At 48.4% G+C, this 12,746-nt stretch overlaps 1 long non-coding RNA gene across 1 annotated transcript; it reads left to right on the top strand.

Moving 5' to 3' along the window:
* Window positions 1–1,480: 1,480 nt before the first annotated feature.
* LOC141407894 (uncharacterized) lies at window positions 1,481–10,945 on the top strand. Its single transcript, XR_012419111.1, has 3 exons — window positions 1,481–1,633; window positions 10,277–10,369; window positions 10,828–10,945. It is a non-coding gene; the product is annotated as an uncharacterized lncRNA (long non-coding RNA).
* Window positions 10,946–12,746: the final 1,801 nt, after the last annotated feature.

Raw genomic sequence — 12,746 nt, 5'->3', positions numbered from 1 at the left:
TGACAAATGTCTATTATTGAATATTCATGTCTGTCTTGTGCTAGTCTTTTGCAAAACACATAGAGTTGACAGTCTAGAGAAGGGGCAAACAATAAGTGAGAAAGTCAGTATGAAAATTACAGATTGACAGGTGCCATGAAGAAACAGAGGATCGCTGAGCCAGGAGGGGAATTGCAACTTTGGATTGTGTGGTCAGACAGGGCTCTTCTGAGGGACGACACATAACATGATACTTGAAGGAGGAAAGGAAACGTGGCCAGCACTGCAGAGAGCCACAGGAAGAATATTCCAGCAGAAGGATCAGCATGTTTGAAGTCCCCAAGGTAGGAAAGAACAGCATGTTACAGGAGCTATAAGAACGCAGGGGTGGCCAGAAGGCAGTGGGGGAAAGGAAAGGAATTGCAGGCTGCAGAAGTGGGCGGGGGAGCCAGGTGATGTCAAACTCAATATGCCACGGTAAGGAGTTTAGCTTTTACCCTAAGATGGAAAGGCAGGGATAAGCAGGGGAATAAAGCCATTCCATTGCCTTTCAAGAAGATCAGGGCTGAGTGCAGTGGCTCTCACCGGTAATCCCAGCACTTTGGGAGGCCAAGGCAGGCGATCACTTGAGCCCAGGAGTTTGAGGCCAGCCTGGGCAACATAGTGAGACCTCCACCTCTATTTTTATTTTATTTTATCTTATCTATTTCATTTTATTTATTTTGAGATGGAGTTTTGCTCTTGTCTCCCAGGCTGGAATCCAATGGCGCCACCACGGCTCACTGCAACATCTGCCTCCCAGATTCAAGTGATTCTCCTGCCTCAGCCTCCTGAGTAGCTGGGATTACAGGTGCACGCCAATGCCACCATGCCTGGCTAATTTTTGTATTTTTAGTAGAGATGGGGTTTTACCAGGCTGGTCTTGAATTCCTAACCTCAGATGATCCACCTGCCTCAGCCTCTCAAAGTGCTGGGATTACAGGCAGGAGCCACTGTACCTGGCCTAATTTAATTAAAATTATTAGAAAGAAGGAAGAAGGAGGAGGAGGAGGAAGAAGAGGAGGAGGAGAAGTTTAAGGAGAAGGAGAAGGAGATCAGCATTGTTTGGAGAGCAGAATGCAGGAGGCAAGCGCTGAAGCAGAGCCTGGCTGGACTATTATAGACAGAGCTATTATAATAGGAGTCAGCACACTGGCTCATCCACCAGATCCGGCCTGCTGCTTGATACAGTCTTTATACAGTCTGTTAGCAAAGAGTTGTTTTTACATTTTTAAATGGTTGAAAAAAATTAAGAGTAGAATCTTTTATGGCATATATAATTTTTATAAAATTATAAAGATTCGAATTCCAGTGTCTGTAAGTCAAGGTTTCCTGGAACACAGCATCACCCATTTGCTTTTGTCTCTGGCTGCTTTCCTTCTGTAGCGGCAGGGTTAAGTAGGTAACAGAAGCTGTATGGCCTTCAAAGCCTCAAGTATTTACCATCTGCACTTCTATAGAGTAAGTCTGCTGACTCTCAGTCTAGATGAGAGAAGAGGTAGGCTGGCCTAGAGAAATGGCAGAGGAGGTGCTCGGAAGGAAGATTCGAGATGTATTTTGGGAGCCTTGCCTGAGGGTTTGGATGAGAAGAGTGAGGAAGACGTATAAATGGAAGGTAAGTTGTAGATTGGGGCATGCATGTTATTTGCTGACATGGGAAAGGCTGGAGGGAGAACAATCCAGATCCAACCCCAGCTCTTCTCCTCACTAACACTGTCAGCTAGCTTTGCTGTGCAATAAATCACCCAGCCTGGGCAACATGGCGAGACTCGCTTCTAGAAAAAACAGAAAAAAACAAAACAAAACAAACTAGCTGGGTGTGGTGGCACATGCCTGTGGTCCCAGCTACTTGGGAGGCTGAGGTGGGAGGATCGCTTGAGCCTGGGAGATGGAGGTTGCAGTGAGTCATGTTTGTGCCACCTCATTCCAGTCTGGATGACAGAGTGAGACCTTGTCTCAAAAACAAGTAAATAAAAATCACCCCTAAATTCAGTGGTTTACAACTTATTTCTCACAATTCTGAGGTCAAGCTGGGCATTTCTGGTCTGTGTGGGCGCAGCTGGGGCTAGATGATTTAGGATGTCATCACTTAGATGTCTGAGGGTTGGCCTGGTGTCAGCTGGGGCCATGGAGATGCCTGGGCCTGGTGACTCTCATCCTCCAGAGGGCTAACCTGGGCTCGCGTCCACACAGCAGTAGCAGAAGGGTTCTGGACAGCAGCAGAACAAGCCCCAGCGCACAGCGCTTCACAAGCCTCAGCTTGGGCCATGCTTACTAATGTCTCCTTTGCCAAAGCAAGTCACATGGCCAAGGCAAGAGTCAAAGGATGGAGAAATAAATTCCACCTCTTGCAGAAAGGAGCCAAAAACTCACATGTCAAAGGGCTGTGGAACAGGAAAGGGAACAATGGGACCATTTTTACAACACACCATGCTAACGGCATGAGCCAGGCAAGTTACCTAAAGCTTTCGAGCCTCAGTGTCCTCATCTGTAAATGGGTGAAATAGTAACTACTTCATAGGGTTTTCGTAAGGACTAGAAGTAGCTGGCACATAACATAGTAGTAGCTGTTTTATTGTTATCATCATAATGAAAAAGTTCAGTCCCTATTGGGCAAACTCTCATTTCCTAAACTCCAGTCACTGCTGTGCCACAAAAAAAACTTTGCTTTTTCCATATCTGAGGATCACTTAAGACTATTAAACAGGTTCACTTTTTTTTTTTTTTTTTTTGAAACAGGGTCTCGCTCTGTTGCCAGGCTGGAGTACAGTGGCACGATCTCGCCTCACTGCAACCTCCACCTCCCAGTTTCAAGCAACTCTCCTGCCTCTGCCTTCTGAGTAGCTGGGACTACAGGTGCCCACCACCAAGCCCTGCTAATTTTTTTGTATTTCTAATAGAGACGGGATTTCACCATGTTAGCCAGAATGATCTCGATCTCCTGACCTCATGATCCACCTGCCTCGGCCTCCCAAAGTGCTGGGATTACAGGCGTGAGCCACTGTGCCCAGCCCCATTCTTTTTATTTAAATAAATTAATTTCAGGCTGGGCGCGGTGCCTCACACCTGTAATCCCAGCACTTTGGGAGGCTGAGGCGGGCAGATCACCTGAGGTCGGGAGCTTGAGACCAGCCTGACCAACGTGGAGAAACCTTGTCTCTACTAAAAATACAAAATTAGCCGGGAGTGGTGGCACATACCTGTAATCTCAGCTACTCAGGAGGCTGAGGCAGGAGAATTGCTTGAACCCGGGAGGTGGAGGTTGCAATGGGCTGAGATAGCACCATTGCACTCCAGCCTGGGTAACAAAAGTGAAACTTTGTCTCAAAAAAAAAAAAAAAAAAAAAAAGAAATTAATTTCAAAAGGAAGCATGTTAACTACTACAATGGGAAGTGACTATCACCTGCCCTAAATAGAAGGCAATAAATACATTTATTTATTGTAAAATAAATACAATAAACACTAAACACAAAGCAGTGGCCAAGCATGATGGCTCACACTTGTAATCCCAGCACTTTGGAAGGCTGAGGCAGGTGGATCACCTGAGGTGAAGATTTCGAGACCAGCCTGGCCAACATGGTGAAACCCTGTCTCTACTAGAAATACAAAAATCAGCCAGGTGTGGTGGCACACGCCTGTAATCCCAGCTACTCTGGAGGCTGAGGCAGGAGAATCATTTTGAATCCAGGAGGTGGAGGTTGCAGTGAGCCGAGATCACGCCACCACACTCCACCTTGGGCAATGGAGCAAGACTCCGTCTCAAAAACAAACAAAGCTAGGTGCAGTGGCTCAACTGTAATCCCAGCAATTTGGGAGGCTGAGGTGGGTGGATCACTTGACGTCAGGAGTTTGAGACCAGCCTGGCCAACATGGTCTCCACTAAAACTACAAAAATTAGTTGGACATGGTGGCACATGCCTGTAATCCCAGCTACTTCGGAGGCTGAGGCACAAGAATTGCTTGAACCCAGGAGGTGGAGGCTGCAGTGAGCCAAGATCGCGCCACTGCATTCCAGCCTGGGCAACAGAGCGAGACTGTTTCAAAAACAACAACAAACCGGGGCTGTTAATTCTAACTCACTTCTACTTTCCAAAAGCAGAATCTGAGGGCTGCTCTCTCTTTTATAAAAAGAAGATACCCAAGCAAAAAGCCGGTGGCAAAAGCTGTATGATCTACAGAGATTTTCTTCCAACTATAATCAGAAATATGGAAAACGGGTAAACTTTTTACGGTGTACGCTGGTGTTATTTAGAGCAGCACAGCGCAGTACATAAAATGTTCTCAAGTCATTTAGGAAACACTGAGGCTAGACCAGAAACAAGAGGGAGAAAATTGCCTGTTTAACAACTTTCCCCTTCATGAAGCTCGAGACACGTATAGGACATGGGACAAAGACCTGGTGTGGCTCAGGGACTTTCCACCTCCTAGCTGTGTAACCGTGAACTCACCTGTTGACATTTGGAGGCCTGGGGATTCTCAAGAAAAATGAAGTTAATGACCGCTTGCCTGCCTCACAGGGTCCCTGTAAGAACCAATTGTGAGCCACATGTCATAAGGCCTTATAGTCTGTAAAACGCTGAATAAATAGAGCAGGTCGTAAGGCTATTCCGAGGCTAGGCACGAAGAGGTGAGCTGTGAGGAAAATCGAGGAGCCAGCCAAGAGATGAGAGGACCGGTGGCCTCTCCAACTGCCTTCCAGCTCCAGGACCTCCAGCTTGTCACCAGGATGACCAGGCAGGCCTCACTCCCTGCATGGCAGCTCAGGTGTCACCCCAGGACATGGAATTGATGGAGAGGCCTCTGCCCCTTCCTTTGGTAGGTTCCTTTGCTGAATGCTCAAGAAACAGCTCCCTGGTTAGGAATTCCAAGAACTTCTAACTGACAAGGAGTCCCAGCTGTCCCATCATGGAAGGCAGCCACCATATGTGTGGAGAGACTGTGAACTGTGAACCGCACTTACGTAACCCTGAACTCAAGTCTGGCTCGCAAGACCCAGCTCATGTTCCCTGCGCTGCGAAGCTTCCCAGGAATGCTCCGTGGTGGTTCTGCCACCTGTTGCATTTGACACGGGCCTCTGCCAAGGTATTCACCATATCTGCTTTCATATCCATCTCCCTACTAGACAATGGGCAAGCCTCCAACGTTTTTATTATAATTATAATTATTATTATTATTATTTTTTGAGACAGAGTCTCGCTCTGTCCCCCAGGCTGGAGTGCAGTGGCTGGATCTCAGCTCACTGCAAGCTCCGCCTCCTGGGTTTACGCCATTCTCCTGCCTCAGCCTCCCGAGTAGCTGGGATTACAGGCGCCCGCCACCTCGCCCAGCTAGTTTTTTGTACTTTTTTAGTAGAGACGGGGTTTCACCATGTTCGCCAGGATGGTCTCGATCTCCTGACCTCGTGATCCGCCTGTCTCGGCCTCCCAAAGTGCTGGGATTACAGGCTTGAGCCACCGCGCCCGGCAATCATTATTATTATTATTTTATTTTTTTGAGATAGTGTCTTGCTCTGTTGCCCAGGCTGGAGTGCAATGGCGCCAACATGGCTCACTGCAGCCTCGAACTCCTGGATGCTAGTGATCCTCCCACCTCAGCCTCCCATGTAGCTGGGACTGTAGGCATGTGCTACTATGCCTGGCTGATTTTAACATTTTTTGTAGAGACAGGGTCTTGCAATATTGCCCAGGCTGGTCTCGAACTTTTGACCTCAAATGATCCACTCAACTCAGCCTTCCAAAGTGTTGGGATTACATGCATGAGCCATGGTGCCCGGCCTAAACCTCCCATTTTATGTTTCCTCTGCCGCTGGTCTAACTCAGTGCCTGGTATGTGGCAGACGCACAGGTCAGTGTTACAAATGACCATACCTTCAGCACTTGCTATTCCAGATGATGGCTTCTTACTAAGAACCTGAGAATTTCTGCCTGCGGGTTTTGTCTGGGTGCAGGTCAGGCCAAAATTCCATGGAGTTAACACCCTGGGGCAACACTTAAGCAGTTAGTGGATGACTAGCCCAGCACGGGACAACCCTGGGGCAGTTTCTGCAGTCACCTGGCCAGACCCAGCAGCACTGAGCCCTGGCTGTCCACAGCAGTGACTGCTTATAACCACTCCTCCTTCTCTTCCAGTCTCACTTCCCCTCTACCATCTCACGCTTCCTGGGTCAAAGAAACTACTATCTTGGGGTCTGCTTCTGGTGGAGCTCAAACTGAGACAACTGGCTAGTTGGCTGATTGGCTGTGTGGATGGGCATGATTAGCAGCAAAGAAAGAAATGGGAGCCCGCGCGCCGGCTGGGCCCTGGCACACGCGCTGCCCCCACAGTGTGTCTAGACTACGTCGGGGCACGTGCACAGCCAACAGATCCGACACAGGAAAAAGCACTTCTCAGCTGTCCCCACCATCCTGCTATTTGTCATTCCATCCATCTGCTGTCCCCACGAAACGCTCACCCACGTCAGCTAAAATGGTACACTGGGCTTGGAATCGGCTGGGGAAATGTCAGGCTGACAGAACAAGGGAGAGAACCAAAATAGCAACTGTGTGGACGGTGGTGGCGACACAAATCTGCCCCTTTGCGTAGAAGGCCGGACTCCCAGAGCTCAGGAGGCCTCTCGAGGGGGAATTGGTAGGTGGCAAAGGCTGCAGGGAGGGGGCCCTGGGACTCGGGGGCAGCTGGAGCAGGGCCCTCCACCCTGGGCGCTCTTCACCCCTTCCTCCCAGAACAGAGGGGATTGTCCAAACATAGAACTCAGTTTGTTTAAAGTCGTTTATTTTTAAATGTTCATCAGTTCGTTTTCCAATCAATCTTCCATGGTACAGTTCAAGAAAAATGTGTGGATTTTCATGCCTGAGGCCAGTTGCAGGATGTATCTCGCAGAACAGCGTGTGCCCTTATGAGCTGGTGATTGGGTGTTTTGTTCTGTTTTGCTTTCTCAGAGAAAAGGGGTCATTCTAAAAGCAGGACTGTTTGGATCTTAGAAGACTGGATATTTATTTATTATTTAAAATTTTTTTCTCTTTTTTGAGTTGAAGTCTCGCTCTGTCACCCAGGCTGGAGTGCAATGGGTTGATTTCAGCTCACTGCAACCTCTGCCTCCCCAGTTCAAGCGATTCTCCTGTCTCAGCCTCCCCAAACCAGCTGGGATTACAGGCGTGCACCACCATGCCCAGCTCATCTTTTGTATTTTTAGTAGAGATGGGGTTTCACTTTGTTGGCCAGGGTGGTCTAGAACTTTTTTTTTTTTTTTTTGATATGGAGTCTCGCTCTGTTGCCCAGGCTGGAAGGCTGGAGTGCAGTGGTGCGATCTCGGCTCACTGCAAGCTCCGCCTCCCGGGTTCACACCATTCTCCTGCCTCAGCCTCCCAAGTAGTTGGGACTACAGGTGCCAGCCCCTACGCCCGGCTAATTTTTTTGTATTTTTAGTAGAGACGGGGTTTCACCATGTTAGGCAGGATGGTCTCGAACTCCTGACCTTGTGATCTGCCCGCCTCTGTCTCCCAAAGTGCTGGGATTACAGGCGTGAGCCACCATGCCTGGCCTATTTTTTTTTTTTTTTTTTTAATTTTAGAGAGAAGGTCTCCCTATGTTGCCCAGGCTGTTCTCATACTCCTGGGCTCAAATGATCCACCTGCTTTGGCCTCCAAAAGTGCTGAGATTATAGGTGTGAGCCACCACGCCTGCCATGGATACTTATACATTCATTCTACAAATATTTATTGAGTGCCTGTGTTGATCTAGGCACTGTCTTGAGCTCCAGGAAGAAAGCAGTGAGCAAATTCAACAAAATTCCCCACCTCAACGAGATTACAGACCAGTGGGAGGACTGGACAGTAAACAAATACATGTACAAATGTCAGGAGATTTTAAGTGTGAAGAAAAGCACAGGGGCCAGATGTGGTGCTCACACCTGTAATCCTAGCACTTTGGGAGGCCAAGGCAGGTGGATCACCTGAGGTCAGGAGTTTGAGACCAGCCTGGCCAACACAGCAAAACCCTGTCTCTACTAAAACTATAAAAATTAGCCGGGTGTGGTGGTGGACGCCTGTAGTCCCAACTATCTGGGAGAGTAAGGCAGGAGAACGGTTTGAACCTAGGAGGTGGAGGTTGCAGTGAGCCAATATTGTACCATTGCACTCCAGCCTAGGCAACAGAGCCAGATCCTGTCTCAAAAAAAAAGAAGAGGAAGAAGGAGGAGGAGGAGGAGGAGGAGGAGGAGAAAAGCAGAGGAAGAAGAAGAAGAAAAGCAGAGGAAAGAAAATGCAATTTGAGTTTGGGTGGCCAGGGAAGGTGTTCCGGTCATCTCTTGCTGCACGCTAAGCCACCTCAAGACTAAGTGAGTCAAAACGACAATCATCTGCTTATCTCTCATGATTCTGTGGACTAACTGGGCTCAGCTTGGGGATTCTTTTATTCTATGCAGATTTTCTCTGCAGCAACAGTCCACTAGTGCTTGGCCAGGCTGGAACGGCCCGGATGGCTCACTCACATGTTTGGTGTCCTGGCAGGGATGGCTGGGGTGTTGGGCTCAGTGGGAGAGTTTGGTCAACTGGGCTCCCTCTCCAGGTGGTCTCAACACCTTTCTCTCTCCATGAGGCCTATGTGGCCTCTCACATGGTCTCTCCATGTGACCTTTCCAGCAAGGCAGCCAGACTTCTTTACATGACAGCTCAGGGCTCCTGAAATTCAGAAGCAGAAGCTGCCAGGCTGTGTCAAGGCTTAGGCCTGGAATTGTCAGGGCATCACGCCTGCCACGTCCTGTTAGTTGAAGCAAGTACCGGCTGAGATCCCGTGTGGGAGGAGGCTACAGAAGGGAGGGGTGCTGGGAGGCCTGGCCGTGTACCGGCTGAGCAGAGACCAGGACAGAGGAAAGAGTGGGCCCTGCAGCGCTAAGGGGACATGCAAAGGCCCCTGAGTCAGGGCTGTGCTGTGGGAGCAGCGGGGAAAGAAACAGGCCACTGTGGCAGGAGCTGAACAGCAGAGAGGAGAGATAAGCGACGAGGCCAGGGGGTAGCCAGGGGCCAGACTGTCCCGGCCGCAGGCCATGGAGAGGGATTCAGGAATTATTTCTAGTGGGATGAGAAGCACTGGACCTGCCTTGATTCACAACTGGTGGGTTCTGAAGCTGGGGACAGATCCCTGCCCCGTGCCCACCGCCAGGTTTGTATGCTGCCCAGAATGGCCCTGTTTCAACTGCAGCACCCTCCAGCTGCCTCTCTGCCTAATGGTCTCTCTGTGGCACTCAGCGCCACTGCATGCCTGATATTTTGCTGATGTCCCTATTGTCTTGTTTACCCTCTTACTCTAGAATGTAAACTTGAAACAGACAGGGAGTCTGTCTGTTTCATCCATAGGCTCACAACAATTAAATAGTATTTGTTGTACCAATGAACTAACCAGCCCATCTCTGTAACCCCAGCTGGTGCTAACACTATATGGGGCCTCTAGCAAAAACTGCATGACTGAATTAATGCAACAACAAAATAATTTATATATATATATATTTTTTTAAGAGACAGAGTCTCGCTCTGTCGTCCAGGCTGGAGTGCAGTGGCGTGATCTCGGCTCACTGCAAGCTCCGCCTGCTGGATTCACGCCATTCTCCTGCCTCAGCCTCCCGAGTAGCTGGGACTACAGGAGCCTGCTACCATGCCAGGCTAATTTTTGTATTTTTAGTAGGGACAGGGTTTCACCGTGTTAGCCAGGATGGTCTCGATCTCCTGACCTCGTGATCCGCCTGCCTCGGCCTCCCAAAGTGCTGAGATTACAGGCGTGAGCCACTGTGCCTGGCCAACAAAATAATTTTTATAGTTCCACTCAACTTATCTAAAAGTTGCTTTCAAGCAAGCAATTATCCAGGGAAAATGAAGAAGAAAAAAAAAGCCTTCAAAGTAGCCCACGCCATGACTGACAGTCACAGGACAGACCCTCATTCACCTATGATCCTGGTATACTCGATAAGTCAGTTATCAAGCAGTCATAGCCTGGTGAGCCCTGGATTAAAGGAGGAGAGGCCTGGGACGAGAAGGCAAATGCCAGCTGTCAGTGAGGGGAGGACAGAAAACTCAAAATGCAAATGTGGCCTACCACATTTGGGGCGATGTTTCCAAGCAGAGCCATCTAGGGCTGCACGGCAGGGACAAGCCAGCCCGTGGGCCTCAGCAGCTTTCAAGCTGTGCCAGCAAACCACCTGGCAACAGGCGATATTTGTAACGATGCTTACAACACTTTTATTTCTTTTTTTTTTTTTTTTTCCAGGAGACAGGGTCTCATATGTTGCCCAGGCTAGACTCAAACTCCAGGGCTCAAGCGATCCTACAGCCTCAGCCTCCCAAGTAGCTGGGACTACAGGTTAGTGCCAGGTGCCTGGCTAATTTTAAAACTATTTTGTAGAGATGGGGTCTTGCTATATTGCCCAGGCTGGTCTCAAATTCCTGGCCTCCAGTAATCCTCCTGCCTTGGCCTCCCAAAGTGCTGGGATTCCTGGTGTGAGCCACCATGCGGGTCTGGAGTCATTCTTGGCTCCTCTCTTTTTCTCAGTACTAGAGTGACTGTATAATTCATTATATAAACCTGAACTTCCCCAGACAAATAAGATGTATGGTCTATCCATTAACCCACACCCAATCCATGAGCAAATCCAGTTAGCTCTATTTTAACAGACACATCCAGCATCCGGTCATTTCTCACCTCCTCCACTATCATCCTCGTCCAAGCATTCATCGTGTTCTGCCTTTATCTTTGCAATGGCCTCCTAGTTGATCCCCCACTTCTAGACTTGCCTCTTACCCCCAAATCTGTTTTCACAGCAGCCAGAGTAAGCCCGTTAAAAATAAGTGAGATCGTGTTACTCCTCTGCTGAAAATACTCGACCGTTCAGAGGAAAAGCTGAAGTCTTCAAAATGGCCTACAGCAGCAATCTGTTCCCTGCAACAGCTCTGATCTCATCCACACATTCCCCGTCTCTTCCCACTCCACGTAAGCTACACCAGTCCTCACACTCTCCAGGTAAGTCAAGCACACTCCCACTTCTGCCTGGCCTTTGACTTTGCTCTTCCCTCTGTCTGGAATGCTTCCCACATAACGACAGGGCTTCCTCTTTCACTCCTTTCTGGCCACATGTCCCTGACTCCCGTATAAAAAAAATGACGTCACCCACTGGCTGCTCTGAAAAGCCATCTTTACATTGTTCCTTGTCTGGCTCCTTGCTCGCCGCAGCCACCTTTGCCGCCGCGGACTCCGGCCACTTTATCGCCAGAGTCCCTGAACTCTCACTTTCTTTTTAATCCCCCGCATCGGATCACCGGGGTGCCCCACCATGTCAGACACAGCCGTAGACACCAGCTCCGAAATCACCACCAAGAACTTAAAGGAGAAGAAGGAAGTTGGAGAAGAGGAGGAAAATGGAACAGACGCCCCTGCTAATGGGAATGCTAATGAGGAAAATGGGGAGCTGGAGGCTGACAATGAAGTAGATGAGGAAGAGAAAGAAGGTGGGGAGGAAAAGGAGGAGGAAGAAGAAATTGATGGTGAGGAAGGGGATGGAGATGAAGACGAGGAAGCTGAGTCTGCTAGGGCAAGTGGGCAGCTGAAGATGATGAGGATGACGATGCCGATACCAAAAAGCAGAAGACCGACGAGGATGACTAGACAGCAAGAAAGGAAACGTTAGGAGGGTAAGCTATTCACCCTCCACTTCCCGTCTCAGAATCTACATATGGTCACCTTTGTGTATTGAGGCCCGTCCACCCGCCCACTGTGGGCAGTGCCACCCGCAGATGACATGTGCTCTCTACTACCCAACCCAAACCATGAGAATTTGCAACAGGGGAGGAAAAAAGAACCAAAACTTCCCAAGACTCTGCTTTTTTCCTTAAAAATACTTTAAAAAGGAAATTTGTCTGTATTTTTTAATTTACATTTTATATTTTTGTACATATTGTTAGGGTCAACCACTTTCAGTGATCTCAGATGACCAAACCAGCCTTCAGAGCATTCTCTGTCCTGCTTCTAACTTCACTTGTGGTGTGACCATGTTTGTTATAATCTCAAAGGACAAAAACAAAACCTTGTAAGAAAAGCAAAAACGACAACAGAAAAACAGTCTTATTCCGAGCATTCCAGTAACGTTTTTGTGTATGTACTTAGCTGTACTAATAAGTAGTTGGTTTGTATGAGATAGTTAAGAGGGCCAAAGATAAAAGATTTCTTTGTTTTCCTTTTTCGTCTATGGAGTTGCTGTTTGTTTGTTTGTTTATTTATTTATTTATTTATTGCCTATTTGAGGTATGTGTGAAACAATGTTGTCCAACAATATACAGGAATTTTTATTTTCCCGAGTTGTTCTAACAACAACAAAAGTGACATCAGCTGGGCGCGGCAGCCCACGACTGTAATCACAGCACTTTGTGAGGCTGTGGCAAGAGGATTGCCTGAGGCCAAGAATTCAAGACCAGTCTGGGCAATATATCAAGACCCCATCTCTCCAAAAATACATACAAATTAACTGGGCAATGTGGTGCATAGCTGTAGTTCTAGCCACTCGGGAGGCTGAGGCAGGAGGATCCTCTGAGCCCAGAAGTTCAAAGCTACAGTGAGCCATGTTTGCACCACTGCACTCCAGCCTGGGCAACAGACCAAGACCTGTATCAAAAAATTGAAACAAAATGACACCAATTTCTATCAACATCACCTCCACCTCATCCCAGCTCTCCTTCTCTTACGTGGT

This window comes from Macaca fascicularis, chromosome 10 (assembly GCF_037993035.2).
Source record: "Macaca fascicularis isolate 582-1 chromosome 10, T2T-MFA8v1.1".
In the NCBI taxonomy this organism is placed as follows: Eukaryota; Metazoa; Chordata; class Mammalia; order Primates; family Cercopithecidae; genus Macaca; species Macaca fascicularis.
Note: the sequence above shows the minus strand (reverse complement) of the source record. Positions and strands in the feature narration are given on the sequence as shown.